The 15,778-nt window shown below is 47.6% G+C and overlaps 1 protein-coding gene across 1 annotated transcript in view; it reads right to left on the bottom strand.

Moving 5' to 3' along the window:
* IP6K2 (inositol hexakisphosphate kinase 2) overlaps positions 1 to 15,504 on the bottom strand; it is a 75,999-nt gene extending 60,495 nt beyond the window's left edge. Inside the window, exon 1 of the mRNA XM_089684069.1 lies at positions 15,350 to 15,504. The gene's annotated coding sequence lies outside the window, so the exon portion shown is untranslated. The remainder of the gene's footprint in view (positions 1 to 15,349) is intronic.
* Positions 15,505 to 15,778: the final 274 nt, after the last annotated feature.

Raw genomic sequence — 15,778 nt, 5'->3', positions numbered from 1 at the left:
CAGGAAGGTCACATTTTATGAAGGCTGTCAGTAATGCAGATTATTTCTCTAATTTGTAAAAGAAAGGATGTCAAATGATTAGAGGAAACATATTTATGTCATTTATTTGAACCACGATAAAAGACAATCTACACATAGCCCAAGTATCATTAACGAATGCATGCTCCAATTTCTTTCCTAGCTAGCAAGGCTCATATGTGGAATGTGGCACGCTGCCTGCTCTACTTCCATTCTGGGGCATAAAGCAGTCAGTGAAAGTGTCAACCATTAGATCCCAGAAGCAGTGCAAATAGCAGCAGTTCTGTCTGAGGAGGGGGGGGGGGGGGGGGGGGGAGGATGTGTTTATTGAAATGTTCAGTAAAGAAGCTGCACAGAGCAGAAACAGGAAGCCCGGCATCCAGACCTCAGACATTTAACTCCTAAAGCAAGCGTCACAGGATGCAGGTTTGACACCTCAGAGACCCATTCTTTCATGTTATACTGTAATGCAAAATGTGAAACTCGGGTAGAGTATGTATTCGATCAGGGGTCTCCAAACAAGGGGCCAGTTTACGGACATTCAGGCTTGGGGGGGGGGGGGGGTTGGGGCAGACTGTGGTCAGCAAGAGTGAAAATATCCTGCTGTCAGTGGGGGTAAATAATGCCACATCTTTGGTGGGGGGAATAGTGCCCCCATCACTGGCGTCCGTGAGGGGGAATAGTGCCCCCATCACTGTCGTCCGTGAGGGGGAATAGTGCCCCCATCACTGGCGTCCGTGAGGGGGAATAGTGCCCCCATCATTGGCGCCCGTGAGGGGGAATAGTGCCCCCATCACTGGCGTCCGTGAGGGGGAATAGTGCCCCCATCACTGGCGTCCGTGAGGGGGAATAGTGCCCCCATCACTGGCGTCCGTGAGGGGGAATAGTGCCCCCATCACTGGCGTCCGTGAGGGGGAATAGTGCCCCCATCATTGACGTCAGCGAGGGGAATAGTGCCCCCATCATTGACGTCAGCGAGGGGAATAGTGCCCCCATCATTGACGTCAGCGAGGGGAATAGTGCCCCCATCATTGACGTCAGCGAGGGGAATAGTGCCCCCATCATTGACGTCAGCGAGGGGAATAGTGCCCCCATCATTGACGTCAGCGAGGGGAATAGAGCCCCATCAGTGGTGTCAGCGAGGGGAATAGAGCCCCATCAGTGGTGTCAGCGAGGGGAATAGAGCCCCATCAGTGGTGTCAGCGAGGGGAATAGAGCCCCATCAGTGGTGTCAGCGAGGGGAATAGAGCCCCATCAGTGGTGTCAGCGAGGGGAATAGAGCCCCATCAGTGGTGTCAGCGAGGGGAATAGAGCCCCATCAGTGGTGTCAGCGAGGGGAATAGAGCCCCATCAGTGGTGTCAGCGAGGGGAATAGAACCCCATCAGTGGTGTCAGCGAGGGGAATAGAACCCCATCAGTGGTGTCAGCAAGGGGAATAGAACGCCATCAGTGGTGTTACTGAGAAGAATAGTGCCCCCATTGCTGGTATCAGTGGCACGAATATTGTCCAGCACTGGTGTCAGTTGGAGAAATAGTACCACTTTATTTGTCTCAGGTGGGGTACTGTTCCTCCCATTAGCACCAATGATGGACAATATTCCTCCATCATTGATGTCAGTGGGAGGAATAAATGCCCCCATTATTGGGGTCAGTAGGAGGAATAGTGCCACAAGGGCTGAATAAAAGCAAAGGGCCACATTTGGAGACCACTGTATTAGATCATAGGTGGTTCTAACAAAAATCATTATTACAGAAACCACCAGCATCTACACTTGTAGAGAATTAAGGTGTCCATAAACCCAACAGTATAAAATAATGAAACTCAATCCCTTAATTTGTCACTTTTCTTTCTTCTAACAGCAGCATCTGGCTGCACACCCCAAAATCTAAAATATGGTAGCTCCCCACCCTATCAAAGCACCTTGTCCCCATATGTATGGTATGGGCAGAAAGAGCAGGGCCCTCGATCCCCTCATGTTTTGCATTGTATTGGTATTGTTCTGTCCCACTTTGTAATGTACAGCGCTGAGCGAACTATTGGCGCTTTATAAATACTGTATAATAATAATAATAATATGCATGAGCGTATCTATATGCAGCAAGTGAACGCCTGTGTGTATGAGCCTTAAAGCAGAGCTCCACCCAAAAGGGGAGGTTACACTTTAAGGACTGCTCCCCCACTCCCCATTAAGGATTGGCATCTTTGGGGGGCGGGAGCGGGTACCCGAATTTGACAGGTACCCACTCCCACTTCCGGTCCGATCACCTAGGCAACCGGAAGGTGTCCTCCCTCCCTGTCGTCTTTTGGGACACGTGACAGGTCCCAGAAGACTACAGGACCGTTCACGAAGTGCAGCGCTACTTGTGCATGTGCATTGGGTACCCGGCTGTGAAGCCACAAGCTGTCACAGCCGGATGCTCACATGGAAGATGCCGGCCTCCTGGAATACAGGACGGCCGGTGAAACGGGCTACGGGGGACACACCGCGGGACCGAGGAACAAGGGAGTGGCTGTTTTTTTTAAAAGTCAGCAGCTACAGTTTTTGTAGCTGCTGACTTATTTTTTTGACAGGTGAGTGGAACTCCACTTTAACATACAGGAACTGGGGCTGAACTGAGATCTAAAGGTCTGGGAATTGGAATTGATATGAGGTCTGGAGGTTCAGAAATTGGGGCTGATCTGAGGTCTAATGGAGCAAGAGTTGCAGTGGGTCTGAGGCCTGAAGGTGCAGGAATTGGAGCTGATCTGAGGTCTAATGGAGGAAGAGTTGCAGTGGGTCTGAGGCCTGAAGGTGCAGGAATTGGAGCTGATCTGAGGTCTAATGGAGCAAGAGTTGCTGTGGGTCTGAGGCCTGAAGGTGCAGGAATTGGGGCTGATCTGAAGTCTAAAGGTGCATTAATTGGGGCTGGACTTAAGTCCAAAAATGCATGAACTGGGGCTGATCTGAGGTGTGAGCAGCTACAGTTTTTGTAGCTGCGAATTTATTTTTTTTCACAGGGTGAGTGGAACTCCACTTTAAGGACTGGTACCACTTCTGTTCTTGGGTTTATAAATCAGATATAGAAATACAGTAAAACATTTTCAACTTGCAGCAGTTTGCAGCAGAGCCCGTCTCGCAGTATATAACCTCCCACTCTGATCTCTGCTGTGCAGGAAACTGTGGGCAGCTAATTCAAGCAGTTATTCGAGCAGGAATTCAAATTCTGTATATATTTAAATACTTAAAAAAATAATAATTTGCATAGTGTTGCTTTCAGCAAGGTGCACACGTGTTGTTGAGGCGGATCTCCACATGCGTTCGGACCATTCTCCCAGGGTACAGGCGACAGCAGCTGAAGCTGTGCCACCTACATGTGTTCCGGGCTTTTCTCATAGAGCTGCTTTGATCCATCAGCTGTTTGTAAACAACAGGTCCAGGATGTATGTTTTTTTTTTTTTTTAATAATCATCACAAGTCCTTGATCTTGGGGTGAACGGTTATGTAATGTAAGCGCTTCAGACCCAGTTTTCTAAATAAAAAAGGTTTTCATTAAATGAACGACACAAAAATAAACATGGAATTAGGCGATAGCAATCGGCAGCTTTCCCATAAATAGAACGTTCTATCAAATATTTAAGAGGCTTATCTAGCCCAAGGCCGCTATAACAAGACTCATTCCATTTCTATCTGATTTAAAGGTTGACAAATGATATCCTGCACAAGCGTGTATGCATATTTCTACTGAGACTCGTTCCTGAGCGCATCATGTAACTGGATCACCGCAAACATGCGGGAACCATAAAAAAAGGAATTGGTGCTGGTCAGACGGATGCTGGATGTGTTGACAAAGATAACTGAAACCGGTTAGAGCCGGCTTTTCACTTGGAGTACACCCTCCAGAAATTCTACACTGCCTGCAAAGCCGAAGGTTTCCTAACGGATAGGCCCACATAAATGAAAGAATATACAGACGCTTCTCCCTAAAAGGGCTTGGAAACCTCAGAAACAATTAACAACTCATATCCCTCCATAGTGTGTGCTTGTCTCAATTAAGAGCAGCAAGTGTCGTTTTCTGTCTGCGGATTCCTTCCTCTGCTAGCAACATGAATCACGTCTGACAAGTTTTCATGACACCAAGAGAAAATGGTGACAGGGGAGGGACCTCCAGCAGATTGACAGCCTCAGTCCTGTTCATGTGAGGGTGGAGTGTGCGCGCGGGGGGGGGGGGGGGGGGATTCTCTTCCCTCCAATCAGCTCTGCAAAGTGTGGCAGCTCTCCGCCACTTGTTTCTGAACTTTCAGACAGATTGAAAGCCTCAGTCCTGTTCATGTGAGGGTGTTGTGGGTGTGTTTGGGGGGGTTCTCTTCCCTCCAATCAGCTCTGCAAAGTGTGGCAGCTCTCTGCCACTTGTTTCTGAACTTTCAGACAGATTGGCAGCCTCAGTCCTGTTCATGTGAGGGTGGGGGTTTCTCTTCCCTCCAATCAGCTCTGCAAAGTGTGGCAAATCTCCGCCCCTTTTTTCTGAACTTTCAGACAAGCTGTATAAATTCAGCACTTTGAACAAACGTAGAGACCAAAAGACTTTAGATAAACTGGTACAACTTATGAAAGAGGATTTGTTATGTCGCTGTGTATCACCCGAGGCCAGTCACTTCACTGGGCATATGGGGATGTCGCTTCCCTCCAATCAGCTATCCTCACTGAGCTCTGCAAAAGTATGTCAGCTCTCTGCCCCTTTTTTCTGAACTTTCAGACAAGCTGTATAAATTCAGCACTTTGAACAGATGTAGAGACCAGAAGACTGTATATAAACTGTTACAATTAACCACTTGCCTACCAGGCACTTATACCCCCTTCCTTACCAGGCCAATTTTCAGCTTTCAGCGCTGCCGCACTTTGATTGACAATTGCGCCGTCATGCAACATTGTACCCATATGAAATTTTGATCATTTTTTTCTCACAAATAGAGCTTTCTTTTGGTGGTATTTAATCGCCACTGGGCGCTTTACTTTTTGCGCTATAAATTAAAAAAAGTGCAAAAAATTTGAAAAAAAAAAAAAAGTTTATTTGTTTCTCTTATAAAATTTTTCAAACAGGTATTTTTTCTTCTTCACTGATTTGCGTTGATGAGGCGGCACTGATGGGCACTGATAGGCGGCACTGATAGGCAGCACTAAAGGGCACTGATAGGCAGTACTAATGAGGTGGCATGGATAGGCGGCACTGATAGACAGCACTAATTAGGGGTCACGGATAGGCGGCACTGATATGCAGCACTGATAGGCGGCACTGATAGGTGACACTGATTATGGGTACTGATAGACGGCACTGACTGGCATCACTTCTGGGCACTGACTGGCGGCACTGACTGGCACAACCCCTGGGCACTGACTGGTGGCACTGACTGGCAGCACTGCTGGGCTGCACTGGTGGGCACCACTGGTGGGTGGGCACAGGTAGGTGGCACTGGTGGGCACAGGTGGGTGGCACTGGTGGGCACAGGTGGGTGGCACTGGTGGGTGGCACTGCTGGCACATGTAGGTGGCACTTCTGGGCACAGGTAGGTGGCACTGCAGAGTGGCACAGGTGGGGGCACTGCTGGGCACAGGTGGGGGCACTGCTGGGCACAGGTGGGGGCACTGCTGGGCATGGGTGGGCGGGGCTAGTGGGCGCACTGCTGGGAGGAACTTGCGGGGGTCACTGCTGGGCACCGATCATCAGGGCACTGATCATCAGTGCCCTGATGATCGGTGCCGATCCCCGCTCTGACAACTGCCGGTTCTCGGCAGTACTTTCCTCACGATCTGACAGCGTGAGGAAAGTGCAGCCGAGAACCGGCACTTGCATTTTCCTGTGATCAGCGTGTCATTGGACACCGCTGATCACGTGGTAAAAGGCCGGTGGGATCGGCCTTTCACCACATCTCGTGATCAGCTGTGTCCGTAGGACACAGCGATCACGGAGATCGCCAGGTGCGCGCCCCCTGGGGCGCGCAGGAGAGCGCGTTCTGGGAGGACGTCATATGACGTCCACCCAGAACTAGCCGGCCGCGGTGCAGCCGTCATTCGGCTATGCGCGGTCGGCAAGTGGTTAATGAAGGAGGTTTTGTTTAATAGCTGTGCATCACCCGAGGCCAGTCACTTCACTGGATATATCTCTTCCCTCCAATCAGCTCTCCTAACTGAGCTCTGCAAAGCATGGCAGCTCAACGCCCCTTTTTTTCTGAACTCAGACAAGCTGTATAAATTCAGCACTTTGAACAAATGCACCATACACTTTAGTATGCCCTGTGTGAATGAGGCCAAACTGATACCATTGACACAAGCCCAAAGCTCATCAAACACAGGTACTTCATACACTGGAACTGGATGTAAACCAGATAGAGATATATTATACACACACCTAAACATAATTTGGTGACATATTACCTTTATTCACCCTGCAGGGTTCAAAAATAAAAACAAAAAAGTTGGACACTAATGATCCTTTCACATGGGCGTTCTGTTTTTTTTCTTCAGTTCAGTCATGTTTCTCCACAGAAAAAAAACGGATGAGTTTACATCCATTTACATCTGTTTTGGTCCATTTACATCCACTTTTCATCTGTTCTGGGTTTTTTTTGCGGAAGAAATATAGGGTTTTCTTCCGTTCAAAAAAAAAAAAACAGACATTAATGGATTAATTTTTTTTGGAATTTATTCAATTACACTGGACTTGTTTTATGGTGTTTTTGCGCACTATTATATATAATTTGTTTGATTTTTAATTTCCAATTAAATTTTTATGTCACATATAATTTTTATGTCACATATAATTTATGTCACTTAATATTTGTGTAAATGTGTTTGCACGTAGAGGTCATCAAAAGGAATTAATGTGACACACACATACATACATATACATTATATACATATACATATATATATATAATGCGCTGCTAATTATTACCAATATTAGGAGTGGTATTTTTTGGAATAAGTTTGACATTAAAGTGGCAGCTGATTGGATATAATATTGAATATTTAAAAGCATCAATTGGCGCGGTTTAGTGATTAACATACTTTTTAGAATCACTCTATAAAATAATTAATGGATGTAAAAAGATGTTCATCCGTTTACATACGCAAGTCCATAGAAATACATGCGGGTCCGTTTTTCATCCGTAAAACGGACAGATGAAAACTGGACATACTGTATGTTTTTTCATCTGTTTTGTCATTAGTTTACATCAGTTTTTGGTCCATTTACATCCGTTCCGGGTTTTTTGGCGAAAGAAAAAATAGGGTTTTCTTCAGTCCAAAAAAACGGACATTAATTATTATTATTATATTATACAGGATTTATATAGCGCCAACAATTTGCACAGCGCTGTACAATATAAGGGAGACAGTACAATTACAATACATTTCAGTACAGAAGGAATAGGAGGGCCCGGCTCGTGGAGCTTACAATCTAAAGGAAGGGGGAGGGGATACATAAGGTGATAGCTGCGGGGGATGATCTGGAGGAGGTGATTCAAGTACAGTCCTTAGGTGGAGGTGGGGTTGACCGTGAAATATTTAGTAACAAGGAAATTTCAAAGATGGACTTATTGCATAGGTGCCAACCTGTCACGGTACCACCCATTCATATTAAGAGTGGATGTAAAAAGATGTTGATCCATTTACATCTGCAAGTCCACAGAAATACATGGGGGTCTATTTTTCATCAGTAAAAGGACAGATAAAAAAAAAAACGGACATACGGAACGCCCGGGTGAAAGCGGCCTTACAGCATGAAAAGAAATAGGAGTGCATTACAAAGACTTGATTGATGATATTGCCACGGGGTCTAAAATAAACTGTAAATGAAGGCAAACAGAAAAGGTCACTGCCCCCACCAAGATTTATGGAAGCGAGCCTGTTCCAGGACGCAGACAGGGTTAGGTCAGGTCAGTTCTAAATGGACTTTCATTATGGATTAGCTTGGTAAAAGCTACAATGACCAGAACATGTATCAGGACATCAGCAGAACAGGCCATAATCACCATCAGAGATCCTAGAAGTGGGTACATTTGACACTGGATGGTGTTACCCAGCCAAGACACATCCTCGCAACACAAGCTAGATCCATCGCAAAGCGTCGCCTACCCCACCGAGGAATAAATATAACATTATGTAACAATATCTTCCATTAAACCTTGACATATTGTCATTTTCCTTACAAGGACTGCTACATAATGCATTTGTTGAGCTCTCGGTTATTGCACAAGCACCAGTCATTATGATCCAAGTATACAGAAGGGGATTTCCACTTTGCGATTCCAGACGCTGTGCCTGCTTTCCCTGCGCACTATGGCCTAATGGCTCAGGATCAGTTAGCAGAACGGTGAGAGATTACCCTTCCTTAAGAGCAGAAGTCATTTTCAAAGGAAAGCAGAAAACAGCTTTAAAGACCATAATGACTTGTTAATGAAGGCAATTTATCAATATTTGGCTACAGCAGTCATTGAGTCCATGCTTTCATCTTCTAACCTGCACGGGGTGAACCTGGTTGCTATAGTAGAGACAGTCAGATGTGGCCCCGATACGACCGCATAGCAAGCTTGGAACATGCCTAAGTGACCTTAAAGCGGAGCTCCACCCAAAAGGGGAAGTTCCGCTTTAAGGACTGCTCACTCCCCATTTTAGGCGATTGGAAACAGATGGTGTCCTCCCTCCCTCTCTCCCTGTAGTCTTTAGGAGGCACATGACAGGTCCCAGAAGACTACAGGACCATTCATGAAGTGCAGCGCTACTCAAACATGCGCAGTGGGTACCCGGCTGTGAAGCCGCAAGCTATCACAGCCGGGTGCCCACACTAAAGATGTCAGCCTCCTGGAATACAGGACGGCCGGTGAAACGGGCTGCGGGGGACACACCGAGGGACAGGTAAGTGGCTGTTTTTTTAAAAGTCGGCAGCTACAGGTTTTGTAGCTGCTGACTTATTTTTTGACAGGGTGAGTGGAACTCCGCTTTAAGTAACTATTACATAACTGCCAGGGTCAGCGTTCTCTCCAGCAGGCAGAAGATGCTGGAAAGCAGTTTCATAGAAGATGAAAAGCCAAAGGTAAAGGATAAGTTCATCTTTTTCTAGATTGTAAGCTCCAAGGAGCAGGGCCCTCGAACCCCTCATGTACTGAATCGTATTGTTACTGTACTGTCTCGTGTACTGTCTCCCATTATATTGTAAGGAGCTGAGCAAACTGTTGGCGCTATATAAATCCTGTATAATAATAATAAAATCTTTTTGATCAGATTACATCCGTATTTAGGGTGTAACATATTCAGCCACCTCCCCCCCAGCACCCCTGATCTCCCATCTCCTGTGACAGCAGGCGGAAGTATCTCCCTGCATCCATCGTCATATTTAGAAAAACGACTCTGCCCGTCAATCTGTGAATGAGAGAACTACAAGTCCCATCTGTTACCACAGCACACAAACGTGAAGTTTAAAAGCGGTTGTGTGTTAATTAGTCAATTAGTCCATTCACATTTCCTTCAACTTGGAAGTGGACAGTCCGAACAAAGGGGCTAAAAGCTGGTGAGAGCGTGTAGGCCATACACGATTCGAATTTCGAACAATTTTTTTGTCCAAAAATCGAAAAAAAAAAGTCGTTCATTCTGTAATCCGATGGTGCCACCAATGATTTCAAATATCGGTCGTTTTTCACGGATTTTCCAGCATGCCCGATAAACGAAATGGGGAGGAACCACAAAAATCGGCCGGTGCCATTGCCCCACTAACAGAGCGAAAATAAGCCGGATTATTCTTAGGTCCGATTTTCGTATGAAAATCATTTGGAATTCGAACCATGTATGGCCTGCATAAAATTGCACCCACAACCTGCTGATTGCAGGGGCAATACTTTGCAGGCTCCTATTTAAAAAAAAATAAATTCACAATTTTAACCCCCTCCTGGGGATTTACCCCCCTTCCTGAGAAGACCATTTTTTTACATTACGGCACTGAGTTATTTTAACTGACAATTGCACTGTCATGCAACGCTGCACCCAAATTAAATTTACGTCCTTTTTTCCCCACGAATTGAGCTTTCTTTTGGTGCCATTTGATCGCCTGTGAGTTTTTCATTTTTTGAGCTATTAAAAAAAAAAAAAAGCCAGACAACTTTGAGAAAAAAAAATATTTTTGACTTTTTGCTATTAAAAATGTCAAGTAAAATTTTTTTTGTATAAAGAAAAAAAATCAAATTTCGTCATCAATTTAGGCCAAAATGTATACTTCTACCTCTTTGCTAAAAAAAAAATCCTAATAAGTGTAAATTAATTGGTTTATGTGAAAATTCTACCATTTACAAATGGAGGTATACATACTGGAATTTTTTTTTTCTTACTAGTAATGGCGGCGATCAGCGACTTATAGTGGGACTGCAGCGGACATTCTGACACTGGGGGGAACTGACTTGGTGTCACTGACATCCCTAGAGACACCAATACAGTGATCAGCGCTAAAAAAAAATAAATAAAAGCACTGACACTGTACTAATGGCACTGGGCAGGAAGGGGTTAACATGAGGGGTGTTCAAAGGGTTAACTGTGTGCAGGGAGTGTTTTACTGGGGGGCGGTGTGTTGGTGCTTCACTGGTAAGACCACTGCTCTGGATGGCTGTGCTGTACACAGCCATCCTGAGCATTGTACCCGAGCCCACAGGGAGGAGGACTGTTAGTTAACAAAGCAGACCTCCTCGGTAAGCACTGGGAGCCGGCGGGTAATCACCGGCCGTGACCCAGTGATTGACAGCCGTGGATGGTAGTGCCGGTAGGGTGCGCACGCCCCCTACCCAGAAATACAAAATCACACACACATGATTTTGCGCACCCCTGCCGCCCTGTAGCAGTATATCTGCTAAAGGGAGGTCGGGATGTGGTTAACCTGCAAAAAATGTGCATTTATTATATTTTGTAAAAGGTGTATTTAGCCTTTAGGGCCAGTTCACACCACAAAAATGCACTCCAGATGATTTTGCTTACAGTTCACACCACAAACAGTTTTGATGACGTTTTCTATGTTCCAGTACAGTGCTGTGCAGAAAATGCAGCATGTTCTACTTTTTTGTTCTGCACTGGAAACTGACTGGAACTGGTGTGAACTAGGGACATTGGAATACATGGAAAACACTGCATGCATTTTTGATGAAAAAAAAAAAAAACAACAAAAACTATGCACTGGACTGCATTTAATGTAAACTAGCCCTTAAAGTGGAAGGAAAGACTATACCTCACCTACCCTCCTCACCTTCAGGCGCACCCTGAAAACCCATCTCTTCAGGGAAGCCTACCTCACCCTCACCTAACAGCCGATCTCCTCCACTCCTCCTACCACATCACCCCCCACAGCTATCTCCTCCTGTACCTCTACCCCCTCCCTCCTAGATTGTAAGCTTGAAAGAGCAGGGCCCTTGAACCCCTTGTGTATTGTTTTGTTACTGTATTGTCTCATGTACTCCATCTCCGCCTCCCCCCTCTGCCAATCCCTCCACTGGCTTCCGATTGCGCAACGGATCAAATTCAAAATCCTAACCCTGACGTACAAAGCTGTCCACCATACTGCCCCGAACTACATCACTGACCTAATATCCAAGTACCACCCAACACGCACACTCCGCTCCTCACAAGACCTCCTTCTCTCTAGTTCCCTGGTCTCCTCCTCCCATGCCCGCCTCCAGGACTTCTCCAGGGTGTCACCCATCCTCTGGAACTCCCTGCCCCAACCCATCAGATTATCACCTACTCTCCTCTCCTTTAGGCGCACCCTGAAAACCCATCTCTTCAGGGAAGCCTACCCCACCCCCTGCTAACGTGCCGACCTCCTCCACTCTTCCCACCACTCCATCCCCCACAGCTATCTCCTCCTGTGCCACCATCCCCTCCCTCCTAGATTGTAAGCTCCAAGGAGCAGGGCCCTCGATCCCCTCATGTTTTGCATTGTATTGGTATTGTTCTGTCACATGTTCTGTCCCCCTTTGTAATGTTCAGCGCTGAGTGAACCATTGGTGCTTTATAAATACTGTATAATAATAATAATGTACTGTCCCCCACTATATTGTACAGCGCTCAGCAAACCTTTTGGCGCTATATAAATACTGTATAATAATAATAATAATACCTACTAAATGTTCCTTCTCCTTTGCTTCTATACTTCCCTTTTCTTCTAAATCATCTAAGTACACTTTTTATGTCTTTCTAGGCAGTCATGTGACTGCAAAGATCCAGCTAGTCCATGCATCTGTGCTGGCCAACGACAAGTGCAGTGGTGACATCTGGCAGCATCCATAGCTGCGGGACGTTGAGGTCACACCCATTAGCAGCAATACCAGAGCTGGATCTTTGTGGTCACATAACTGCACAGAAACACTTTATTCGGATGGTGATTCAGCAGAAAATGTCTGAGGAGCATTGGGCCTCCCTCACATGACCACTTAGCCATATACACTGGATTCCAGCGGCAAGAATCAGCGATTTCTTGCAGTTAGAATGACAAGTGCATGAGAATAGCGGCGACCGCTCACCCTGTGTAGACTAATGACAGGCTGACAACGGTTGCTGCTGTTGTCATGTAGCCACACACCAAGCGGGTACCTTCTGTTAGAGACAGATGCCTGAGCCTGGTCGCAGCTAACTGCATCCAGACTCGGGTATCCATGTGCAGCTACGGGGGAACAGCGGTGACTGCGGCCAGCTTGTCATTCTATTATACAGGCTGAACAGCTGCCGCTATTCACATGTGCCTGCCATTCCAGCTGCAAGAATCTGCTGATCCTTGCCACTAGAACCCAGTGTAGGTGGGTAAATGGCCATGTGAAGGAGGTCTAATGCAATGGGGTAGTAAGGGCCCTGTCACACAGGTGGACGCCACCTATTCGGTAATGACATCTCCACGTCTGGAATATCACATATCCTAAGAGGCATCCACTTCACACAGCGATCCTGGCGGCGTGTCACCAGGGGGTCACGGACCAGTTTGAGAGGACTCTGAGGTCATTCAAAATTCACTGATGGATGCACTTGACCTGACACTGACCTCCTGACCCCAAGTGGACTTCTTTCTGGCCTGCTGCTGATCTCCTGACCAGAAGTGGACCTCTTTCTGGGGTCCTGTAAATTAACAATATTATGTGGTCGATGGTTCAGGGTCACACTGCTGAACCTAGGGCATTCATATGGTGTTCAGCCGTGTGGGGGGGGGTCAATTTTCCATGAAATACATGAGGTCTCATCTGTCAGCTCCTCCTGGCCGTCTGTCACCAATGTTACATCACCCCCATCCCCCGGGAGCACAGCCCTTCAGCGCGGGTGGCGGATGTAAACATTGTGACGCAACATAGAGGAGAACACGCATCACTACTAAAGAGAACCTGTGAGGACAGAAACATGAGAGATGTCACTGATGACAATGTACCGGTTCCATGGCTGTCATCTGCCACCTCTGCCTCACTACCTCGACCATAACAGGCAGCTAGACGTCCCTGGCTGCATGCTTGTTCCACATCAAGGACACACTAATGAACACAGAATAACAGCCGCAGAACCAAACTTGTAATCTCACCAGTTTCCTCCATTAAGCTTCATTGTAAAAATGATCCTGGATCACCCGCCGGGCCCTCTCCTGCCACAATGACATTTCCGAGAGCTGAATCACCCTCCTACCCCCGGTTCACATCTATGCAGCCATGCGGGCCGCGTTTTGCTCGGGCAACAGAATGCATTCATTTGAATGGACTCCCATGACACGCAGGGAAGAAGTCCCTGCACTACTTTGGAAAACGCAGCCGAGATTCCCGGTACGGTTGCATTTCCCAGTGCGGGCGGCGCTCCATTAGAACTAATATCACCTGCCCGCGGGTCCGCATTGCTCTGAGCGGGCGGTGCGGCTGCACGGATTTTCATGCGGATCTGCAGGGGCACCACCCGCACAGATGTGAACCGGGGGAGAAGGATGGGCAGGGCATGCTGGGACTTGTAGTCACCTGCCTTTCACTTCCTGTAAACCGAACACTGCATGCTGGCTTTGTATTCCAATTAGCTTTATCCAATAGATCTGACTAGGCAAGCTGGGACTTTTAGTTCCCCACCATTCTCCTCTAACAGACCTGTCAGAGCATTTTTTAATTGTTGTCCCTTGCTGTTCTCCTCTAATTGGCTGAACGGGGCATGCTGGGATTTCTAGTGCTTCACCAGCCTTCTCTAATGAGCCGAACAGGGAACTTTATGACTTGTACCCCACACGGCTTTCCTCTAAATGGCCCAACGGGGCATGCTGGGACATGTAGTCCTCCACTGGTCTCATCTATTTGGTCTGACAAGGCATTCTGGGACTTGTAGTCCCCCTAGTCACCTCTAGCAGACATGACAAGTGCATTCTGGGACTTGTAGTCCCCCTGGTCACCTCTAGCAGACATGACAAGGCATTCTGGGGCTTGCAGTCCTCCACTGGTCTCATCTATTTGGTCTGACAGGGCATGTTGGGACTTGTAGTTCTTTTTGTTCTGTGACAGGGCTTGCTGGAACTTGCAGTCCTCCACTGGTCTCATCTAATTGGCAGGGCATGCTGGGATTTGTAGTCCTCTGTCTCCTAATAGATGTGAAAGGGAATTCTGGGACTTGCAGTCCTCTACTGGTCGCATCTAATTGGTAGGGCAGGGCATGCTGGGATTTGTAGTCCTCTGTCTCCTAATAGATGTGACAGGACATTCTGGGACTTGCAGTCCTCCGCTGGTCGCATCTAATTGGTAGGGCATGCTGGGATTTGTAGTCCTCTGTCTCCTAATAGATGTGACAGGGCATTCTGGGACTTGCAGTCCTCCGCTGGTCGCATCTAATTGGTAGGGCATGCTGGGATTTGTAGTCCTCTGTCTCCTAATAGATGTGACAGGGCATTCTGGGACTTGCAGCCCTCTGCTGGTCACCTAATTGGTCTGCCAGGGCATTCTGGAACTTGTAGTCCCCCTTCAACAGACCTGACAGGGTATGCTGGGACTTGTAGTCCCCCTGGTCACCTCTACCAGACATGACAGGGCATTCTGGGACATGTAGTCTTCCACTGGTCTCGTCAAATTGATGACAAGGCATGCTGGGACCTGTAGTCCCCCTGGTCACCTCTAACAGACATGACGGGTCATTCTAGCCCCCCACTAGTTTCCGCTAATAGCTCTGACAGGGAATACTTGGACATGTAGTCCCCCAGCAGATGCCCCTGTCGCCATCCATTACTATCACCCCCCTCCCCCACACAGTGACAACCTTCACATCCCCGATGCCCCCCAGGCCTGTCCCCTCGGCACGGTGCATGAAGGCCTCATTCATCCCATTACCTGAGGTCCTCCCTCGGCCCGGCTCTCCAGCTGCTTCCCCTCTTTTGTCTCTCAGCGGAATGAAAATGGCGGCTCTGGCTTCTCCTGGCCTCAATGTGGCCTCGCCTTCCCATTGGCCCGGAGCGTGCGGCGTCTTGGGATTGGCCGAGCCATCAACCGTGTTGCTAAGGGACGTCTGGTTGCCGGGGTAGAATGTGCCAGAGGGGGGAGAGCGAGGGGGCGGGGGAATGGTATCGGTACAGATGGCTCAGTGTACAGAAACAGGGGAGAGGAGAGGAATCACCTCATAGAATGGAGGGGAGGGGGGGTCATAGAACTACCTCATAGAATGGAGGGGAGGGGGGTCACCTGTCACCTCATAGAATGGAGGAGAGGGGGGGTCATAGAATCACCTCATAGAATGAAGGGGGGGGGGGGTGTCATAGAATC

Source organism: Staurois parvus, unplaced genomic scaffold (assembly GCF_062004578.1).
Source record: "Staurois parvus isolate SC_StPar_1 unplaced genomic scaffold, SC_StPar_1.0 ptg000335l, whole genome shotgun sequence".
Lineage (NCBI taxonomy): Eukaryota > Metazoa > Chordata > Amphibia > Anura > Ranidae > Staurois > Staurois parvus.
Note: the sequence above shows the minus strand (reverse complement) of the source record. Positions and strands in the feature narration are given on the sequence as shown.